Source organism: Hypanus sabinus, chromosome 21 (genome assembly GCF_030144855.1).
Source record: "Hypanus sabinus isolate sHypSab1 chromosome 21, sHypSab1.hap1, whole genome shotgun sequence".
Lineage (NCBI taxonomy): Eukaryota > Metazoa > Chordata > Chondrichthyes > Myliobatiformes > Dasyatidae > Hypanus > Hypanus sabinus.
In genome coordinates this window covers 59,953,770-59,962,995 of record NC_082726.1, presented here as the reverse complement: position 1 = coordinate 59,962,995, position 9,226 = coordinate 59,953,770, and positions in this window count along the sequence as shown.

The window sequence follows — 9,226 nt, the reverse complement described above, 5'->3', positions numbered from 1 at the left end:
AATTAAGTAATACAGTATAATAAAATGCAAATATACATATAAAACAGGTTAGCAATGATAAATACAGAAGAGTAGGAATAAGAATCAAAACCAAGCTCTATCGTAGTCTAGGGGTAAATGAATAGTCTTTAAGATAATGCAGAGTTCAGTTCAGTTCAGTTTGGGTCGAGGTAGTTGCTGTTGTAATGTTGGAGAGAGAGAGAGAGTGAGATGAGCAGCTGCAGCAGGCAAACCTTCCGTTGTTGTCTTGATCCGTTGTACCGTTGTGGTAATTGATTATGACCCTTCCGCTTCCGGCCAGACTGTTCTTCAGTGGTGGGCTTGTCAGCCAGGTGAGGGGGGACACACACACAAGCCCCCACCGGCCTGCCTTCACACACTGTGAGCCTCTGGCCAATTTCCCCGAATCGATCCTCCAAGCCCCCACCTTCCTGTGAGTGCACAACACTCTTTCAGTGTCCAGTGGCGTGTCTGCCGGTGTCTCAGCAGACTCGTCTTTTATCCCCCCTGCCGGGGCACCAGCCGTCCATCAACTGACCATGTCCATTAAACTGGGCCACCTTCCTGTCTCAGCCCGCACCTGGCACTCACTATGCTGTGACAGCAGGGATTCACACAAGCAGGCAAAGTCAACAATCAGCAAAGAAGCCATAATTTTAAATCCTCGTGTCTCTCTCATTATCAGCATGTGCAGCATGGTGCCTCTCCCCGTCTTTATCTCTCTCTCTCTCTCTCATTATTAGCATAGTTCACGGGGGGTCAACTCTGGACCCCATCTCCCCATGGTTTTCTCAACCTGAACCCGAGGGGGGACCAATGTCCTTTTGCGCAGGTTTGCTGGAGCTGATGGGGAGGGTTTAAACTAAGTCGGAAGGGAAAGGCAAACTGGAGTGAGGGGGCTGAGAACTGGACAGTGGTGTACAAGTAGATGCAGTGTGTAGTGAGACTGAGGAATAACAGGCAGATGACAGGGCAAAATTACAGCCAATAGGATGAGGTGAAATGAAACATGGGGGCAAAATTGCAAAGGGTAACAAATAGAAGACTGAGGGTATTTGAATGCACACAGTATACAGAATAAGGTAGATGATTTTGTAGCTCATTTAGAGATTGGCAAGTTAAACATGGGTATCACTGAGACGTGGCTGAAAGAAGATCATAGTTGGGAGCTTAATATCCAAGGATACACCTTGTATGGAAAGGACAGGCAGGTGGGAAGGGAGGGTGGAATAGCTCTTCTGGTTTAAAAGAAATGGAATCAAATCCTTAGAAAGAGGTAACATAGGATTGGAAAATATAGATACCTTGTGAGGAAAATGCACAATTGCAAGGGTAGGAAAGCCCTGATGGGGTTATATACACCTCCAAGGATGTGGATAATAAATCTCAATGGGAAATTGAACAGGCATGTAGTAAGGGCAATGTTACAATGGTCATGGGGGATTTCAATATATAGCTAGATTGGGGAAATCAGGTTTGGGAGGAACTTAGAGGCTCATGATAACAGACGTCAATGTCAGCACGGTTTCTTCCAGGGGAAATCTCGCCTGACTAATCTGTTGGAATTCTTTGAGGATGTAACAGGCAGGATAGACAAAGGAGAGTCAGTGGATGTTGTATGCTTGGATTTTCAGAGGGCTTTTGACAAGGTGCCACACTTCAGGCTGCTTAACAAAATAATAGCCCATAGTATTACAGGATAGATACTAGCATGGATAGAGCAATGGTTGATTGGCAGGAGGCAAAGGGTTGGAATAGACAGGGCCTGTTCTGGTTGGTTGCCGGTAACAAGTGTTCTGCAGGGATCAGTATTGGGACCACTTCAACAATTTTTCTGGTGGAATTGTTGGCTTTGTGGCAGGTGATACAAAGTTGGGTGGAGAGACAGATAGTGTTGAGGAAGCAGGGAGTCTAGAGATTGGGAGAATGGGTAAAGAAGTGGCCGAAGGAGTATACATAGTGTATATTCTGGAATGCTTATGGTCATGCACTTTGGTAGAAGGAATAAAGGCATGGACTATTTCTTAAACAAGAATACAATTCAAAAATTAGGTGCAAAGGGACTTGGAAGCCCTTGTGCAGGATTCTCTAAAGGTTAAACTGCAGGTTGAGATGGTGGTAAGGAAGGTATATGCAATGTTAGCATTCATTTCAAGAGGACTAGAATGTAAGAGCAAGGATGTGATGCTGAGGCTTTATAAGGCACTGAGCAAACCACACAGAGTATTGTGAGCAGTTTATCTAAGAAAAGAATTGCTGGCTTTGGAAGTCCAGAGGAGGTTCACGAGAATAATCCTGGAAATGAAAGAGTTAACATTTGAGGAGCATTTGATGAGCCTGGGCCTGTACTCACTGGAGTTTAGAAGAATGAGGGGGATATCATTAAAGCCCATCTAATATTGAAAGGCCTAGAAGGAGTGGATGTGGAGAAGATGTTTCCTATAGCACATGAGTCTTGGAGCAGAGGGCAGAGTGTTAGAATAGCGAGATGTCCATTTAGAACAGAGATAAGAAGGAATTTCTTTAGCTAGAGGGTGGTGAATCTGTGGAATCCATTGCCACAGATGGCTGTGGAGGCCAAATCTTTGGGTAAATTTAAAGCAGGGGTTGATATGGGTTGAGAGGGATAATAAATCAGCCAAGGTGAAGCATTCTCGATGGGCCAAGTGGTCTAATCTTGCTCCTATGTCTTATTGTCTTGTGTTTTATGTTTTGTACCTTAGCCCTGGAGGAATGCTGTTTCAATTGGCTATATTTGTGTATAGTTTAATAATAATAATATAACTTGAATTTAGAGGCCCAGGATTGGTTGGTTTTGGCAAATGAGGCCCAGAAGTAGTGAAGAATCAGAGACTGTGACTGACTGTGAGAACTTGTGGAGTGCCTGATCTGAGCTGGCTGTTCCACACCCTCCCCCCCGCCCGCATCCAGAGGTAGTCAAAATCACGCTCATTGTCATATACACCCTGAAAATACTCAAAGTCAAATTTATTGTCATAAACTCGAGAGATTCTGCAGATGCCAGAAATCCAGAGCAACACACACAAAATGCTGGAGGAACTCAGCAGGTCAGGCAGCATCCATGGAGAAGAACAAATAGATGGCATTTCACACTGAGATTCTTCATTAGGGCAAATTTATTGTGTTGTTTGCACAAGTATAACAGGTGCAATGCAAAACTTACAATAGGATCATAGCATCATATAGGCAGCATTCATAAGTAAACAACCAGAATCAAGTTTATTATCACTGCTAGCAGTACCCTGCAAGGCACAAAAATTATCTGAAGTTTTGCAAAACAGGAATAGTAAGGCACTGTTCATGGGATCATGGGCAGGAGCCTCATGACCCACACTCAGCATCTTCCCCTCCACCATCACATTTCTCGAGGATTCATAAACACTTCACTACTTTCTCTCTTTTTGTACTATTTATTTATAATTTATTATATCTCTTACTGTAACCTATAGTCATTTTTTAAATCTCTTGCATTGTCTTGCTGCAAGGAAACAACTTATTTCATGGTATATGTCAGCGATTTAAAAATAAGATTCTGATTCAGAAATCTGGAGGGCAAGAAGCCATTCTTAAAATGTTGAGTGTGCCTCCACCCAGATGATAGTAATGAGAAGCAGGCATGTCCAAATAGTGAAGATACTTAATTATGGATTCTGTGTTCTTGAGGTATTGCCTTTTGAAGATATTCTCAGTGTGGGGGGTGGGAGGGTAGTACCTGTGATGGAGCTGGCTGAATTTACAACACTCTACCACCCTTCGTGATCCTATGCATTGAAGCCTCTGCACCAGCTAGTGAGGCAACCAGAATTCTCTCTAACACACATCTGTAGGGATTTGCAAGGGTCTTTGGAGAGATACCTAATGAAATATAGTTGCTGGCATGACTTTCTTGTGATTTCATCAGCGTGTTAAACATAAATTATATGCAATTTTTATGAGGAAGAACACAATTAGAACAAGAAGTCCATTTTAATGTGAAGTGGTCATAAAGTGTAGTGATTAGAGCTGTGCCAGTTGGCCCAGTGACCAAACAGAAGGGAAATGCTGTTGTGGTCTTCCTGCTCAGCTGTTCTCCGGTAGTTAGCCAAACCTTGGGCTCATCCTTCAGCAAGTGGCCCCCCCACCCCCCCAGAGTTCTCTCTGTAACCACATTCCCTTAGAATTCATATTCTTGGATACGAGAGGAAATATGTAAGAGACAGAGTAAGAACAGACGGGGAATGGGGGATACAGACCACGTGCAGGCAGATGTGAGTAGTTAGATTGGCATCCTGCTGAGCACAGACTTGGTGGGCCAAAGAACCTGATCATATGGTTCGTTAAGACCAAGGCAGCTCTCAGATTGACCTCATCACTCGCTGTAACTTATTTTCTCTCACATATCCACCAGTATGTCCCAGCATCTCCCCAGGCCCTGGATCCAACCTTTGGTCACTGAATCTGGTGTATCACCTTGGAAGCAGTATTGGACTTGTTGCCAGGTTGGGCTCAAAGAAAATCCCCGCTGCAGCGTCAGAGTTCTCCAGAGCAAGAGGATGTGGGCATTCTGCCCAAAATGGGGATATGGGATCATATTCTTGAATCAGTGAGATGGGGCAAGGAATGCCATCTCAGGTAGATAATCCATGAAATCACTGAACAGTACAGCAGAATCATGGGGGGGGGGGGGGAAATGAATGATCCATTCCAGCTCTGAGAAAAGATTTAGAACAATGTTGCGCTAACCTTTTAACGTACTCCAAGTTCAATCCACCATGGCCTTCTTTAGACCTACTGTTTTATACTGATGGTGTTCAGTTACCAGCAACTGCCCATTTCTGAAGTTGCTGAAAATCCAGAGTAAAGCACACACAATGATGGAGGAACTCAGCAGGTCAGGCAGCATCTATGGAGGGGAATAAACAGTTAGCATTTTGGGCCGAGACCCTTCGTCAGGACTGGAAAGGAAGGTGGCAGAAGCCAGAATAAGGTCAGAAGCTGGGAAGGTTAACCACTACACTGTATGTCGTGTGGAACAGCACATTGTGAATTCTTGGCCTGAAGGGCAGTTGTTGCGGGAGAGTGGTGTTGAGACAGTAGATCAGTCATGATCTCATTGTGTGGTGGAGCACCGATGAGAGGGTTAATGACCATAAGACAAAGGAGCAGAATTGGGCTGTTCTGCTCATCAAATCTGCTCCATCACTCTATCATGACTGATTTATCTATGCCTCTCAACCCCCATTCTCCTAGCTTCTCCAGATAATATTTGACACCCTTACTGATCAAGAACCTGTTAAACACAGCTTTAACTATACCAAAACATGAGAAAATCTGCAGATGCTGGAAATCTAAGCAACACACACAAAATGCTGGAGCAAGCCAGGCAGCATCTATAGAAAAGAGTAACCAGTCGATGTTTCAGGCCAAGATCCTTCATCAAGACGAGTATCCAATGGCTTGGCATTCACAGATGTCTGTGACAATGAATTCTACAGATTCACCACCTTCTGGCTAAAGAAATTCATCCTCATCTCTGTTCTAAAGAGATTTCCTTCTACGCCTCTCCCATTATTGAACATAGCCTCTCCACGTCCACTCTAATCTAGGCCTTTCAATATTTGACAGGTTTCAATGGCGAGTGAAGCCCCAGAGCACTGAAGCTCACTGTTTATATTAACCCTTTCATTTCTGGGATCTTTCTCGTGAGCCTCTGCACTCTCTCTAAAGCCAACACATCTTTCCTTAGACAATGGCCCCCCCAAACTGCTCACAATGCCCCAGTGCGGATTGCTGAATGCCTTATGAAGCCTCAGCATCACACCCTCGCTTTTATATTCAAGTCTTCTTGATCTAACTCCTGCCCCAGTCTGAGGGGTCAGATTACCCTCCTGTGGGAACAGCTTCTCCGGGAATCATTTGGTGTAAAGGATCTGGCCACTTTTCAAGGACCGCAGTGATCACATCGCCGCAGAACTCGGATCCATAACAGTAACAGAGCCATCCACATGCTGGCCACCAGGGTGTTTTTTCAATAGACTGATTGGCTTGACAAAGCATTTCCAATAACCTGGAGCCGGCCTCGGACAGAGCAGTTACCACTACTGGCCTTGACAGCTGTGCACAGAGATCAATTGTACCCTGGGGTTCAATTAACAAAATCAGCAAAGCTTTCACACAGTTTGATAAGCACTCGAGTAATGGTCTCTGGTGTGTGATAACGTCTGGAGAACTTCTGATGACTGATTTTGTGTTCAGGAGAGGAGGAAGTGATGGGATAAGTTAACAGGAGGCGCAGTTAGTTGACTGCTTCCCAGCCAGGGTGGGATGGGTTGAGTTTGGTTAAATTACTCCCTAGTTAGTGAGTTGCAGGCTCCTGAACATCACTCACTGTAACTCTGAATGGATTTTACAACCCACAGACTCACTTTCAAGCACTCTTAACAAGTCAATATTACTTATTTATTTGCAGTTTATTTCCTTTGCACATTGGTTGTTTGTCAGTCTTTTTTCAAAGTTGAGAGTTCAAAGTAAATTTATTATCAAAGTACATATATGTCACCATATACAACCCTGAGGTTCATTTTACAGGTATTCTCAATAAGTCCGGTAACTGTAATGGAATCAATGAAAGGCCATGGGCGGACCACCTGCGAGCAAAAGCAACAAAATGTACAAATACAGAAGACAAAAAAAAAAAATAAATAAATAAGCAATAAATATTGAGAACATCAGTTGTGGGAACAGTTCAGTGATGGGGCGAGTGAAGTTATGCACTCTGGTTTAAGAGCCTGATGGCTGCAGGGTGATAACTGTTCCTGAACCTGGTGGTGAGGGTCCTGAGGCTCCTGGACCACCTTGCCGATGGCAGCAGCCAGAAGAGTGCATGATGTGGATGGTGGGATCCCTGCTTTCCTGTGACAGTGATCCATGTAGATGTGTTCAATGGTGGGGAGAGTACTACCCGTGATGGACTGGCTCATATTGACTACTCTTTGTAGAATTTTCCATTTGACGGCGTTGGTGTTTCCATACCAGGCTAAGATGCAACCAGCCAATATACTCTCCATTACATGTATGCTAAATGTATAGCTTTTATCAATAAGGTAGGAGTAACGTCCTAGGCCTGCTCCGCTCTGAATATTTGGATTACAGCCCAGTAGGAGTTCCTATTGTGTATAATGTATAGTGGATTGTTTTTCTTTACATTTCCTGTGAACACCAGCACGAAAATGAATCTCAAGGTAACATATTTGGACCTGGTTTGTGTAAAGACAGCTAGGATGATCACAACCGATGAAGGGCCCCATATGTACTTTGACAACAAATTTATTTTGAACTTTGGACATCTTTGTTTATTATCAACCCAGCTTAGAGGAGATCTAAGTATGACTGTATTTATTTACCTGTCTATCTATCCATCGATTTATTTACTTATCTATCTATCTGTCTGTCTATCTACAGCAAGTAATAGGGACAATTTACAAGTGAGCCTGCTAACCTGTATGTCTTTGGATTGTGGGAGGAAACTGGAGCACCTGGAGGAAACGCATGTGGTTATGCGGAGAACGTATAAACTCTTTACAGGCAGTGGTGGGAATTGAACCCAGGTCACTGGTACTGTAAAGCATTTACCGTGCCACTCCAAAGGTACGAAGGTGTAGCTAGTAGAGCTGCTTCCCCACAGTGCCAGAGACCTGGGTTCGGTCGTAGTCTCCTGTGCTCTCCCTGTGACTCTGGTTTCCTGCCACATGCCAGATTCGTGCAGATCGCTCGGATATTTGTCTGCAGTGTAGGGGAGAAGCAGAATCTCACGATGGTGCTTGGAAAGTGATGAGAATAAAATGGGGTCAGTGTAAATTAGTACTTCAGGCTCAGCACAGACTTGACGGGCTGAAGGAAAAATCACAGTCTCCTCACACTGAAGCATCCTCCCAGCCCCACACCAGTCTGTTCAGTGTAACCCTCTAATTACATGGGCATGCTGTGTTGGCACTGGAATGTGTGGTGACACTTGTGGGCTGCCCCCGGCACGTCCTTGGGTGTGTTGGTTGTCAATGTAAATGAGGCATTTCACTGTAAGTTTCCTTGTACTTGTGATAAATAAATTAATCTGATTTCCCCTTAGAAATGCGTCCACCACTTCCTGAAGCAGTGGCTTTCACTGTCTCTATGCACTCTTCCTCTGAGTGCTTTACTGCTCCATCGATCGGTTTATTTTTTCACATAAAACCAAGGGTACAGTGAAAAACTTTGATCTGCATGCCAACCGGACAGTCATTTCACATCCGACGCCGGGATAGTACAGGGGAAAAGCAATAGCAGAGTGCAGAATAAAGTGTTTCAGTTACCGAGAAAGTGCACTGTGGATAGACAATAAGGTGCAAGGTCATGGCAATATATATTGTGAGCTCAAGAGTTTATCTTATTAAATAAGACGTCTGTTCAACAGTGGGTAGAAGCTGTCCTTGATCCTGGTGGTATACATTTTCAGGCTTTTGTACCTTGTGCCCGATGGGGCAAGAGAGAACGTCCAGGGTGGCCGTTTGTTTTACTGAGACAGTGAGAAGTGTCAGCAGAGACCGTGGAGCAGAATCTGGTTTACTGACCTGTTGTTGGGCTGTGTCCATGAGCAGACACCATATCACTAGTCTCACTAGCTCCTTCCTCTTCTTCGACTGATTGTCATTTGTTATCTGGCCTACTATGGTGGTGTAATCTGCGACTTTGTCGATGGGATTAGAGAAGGCATGCACACATTGGGAGTAAGGGAAGACACAGCCTAGTGGAGACACCCATTTTGGGAATAACCATGGTGGAGGTGTTGCTGTCTATTCTTGCTGATTGCTGCCTGTTGGCCATGATCCAGTGCAAAGGGAGGTACTGAGCTTTGGGTCTGGGAGATTGGAGTACTTCCACGAGGAGGTATATGCTCCAGACACTGAACTCTTACAACAAACCTTCATCATGGGAGTCTGGTACTTAACAGCAGGATTTCTCTTCCTTTGCAAATGCTCATCAATGCCACTAGGTGTCGTTGTGGTGCAGCGATTTGGTGATTTCATTTTCTCCCTGTGACCATGAGCATAGGGGCAGAATTGGGCCGTTCGGCCCATTGCAACTGCTCTGCCATTTAGAACCATAGAACAGTACAGCACAGAAACAGACCTTTTGGCTGTGCTGAACCATTTTCCTGTCTAGTCCCACTGACCTGCACCTGGGCCATATC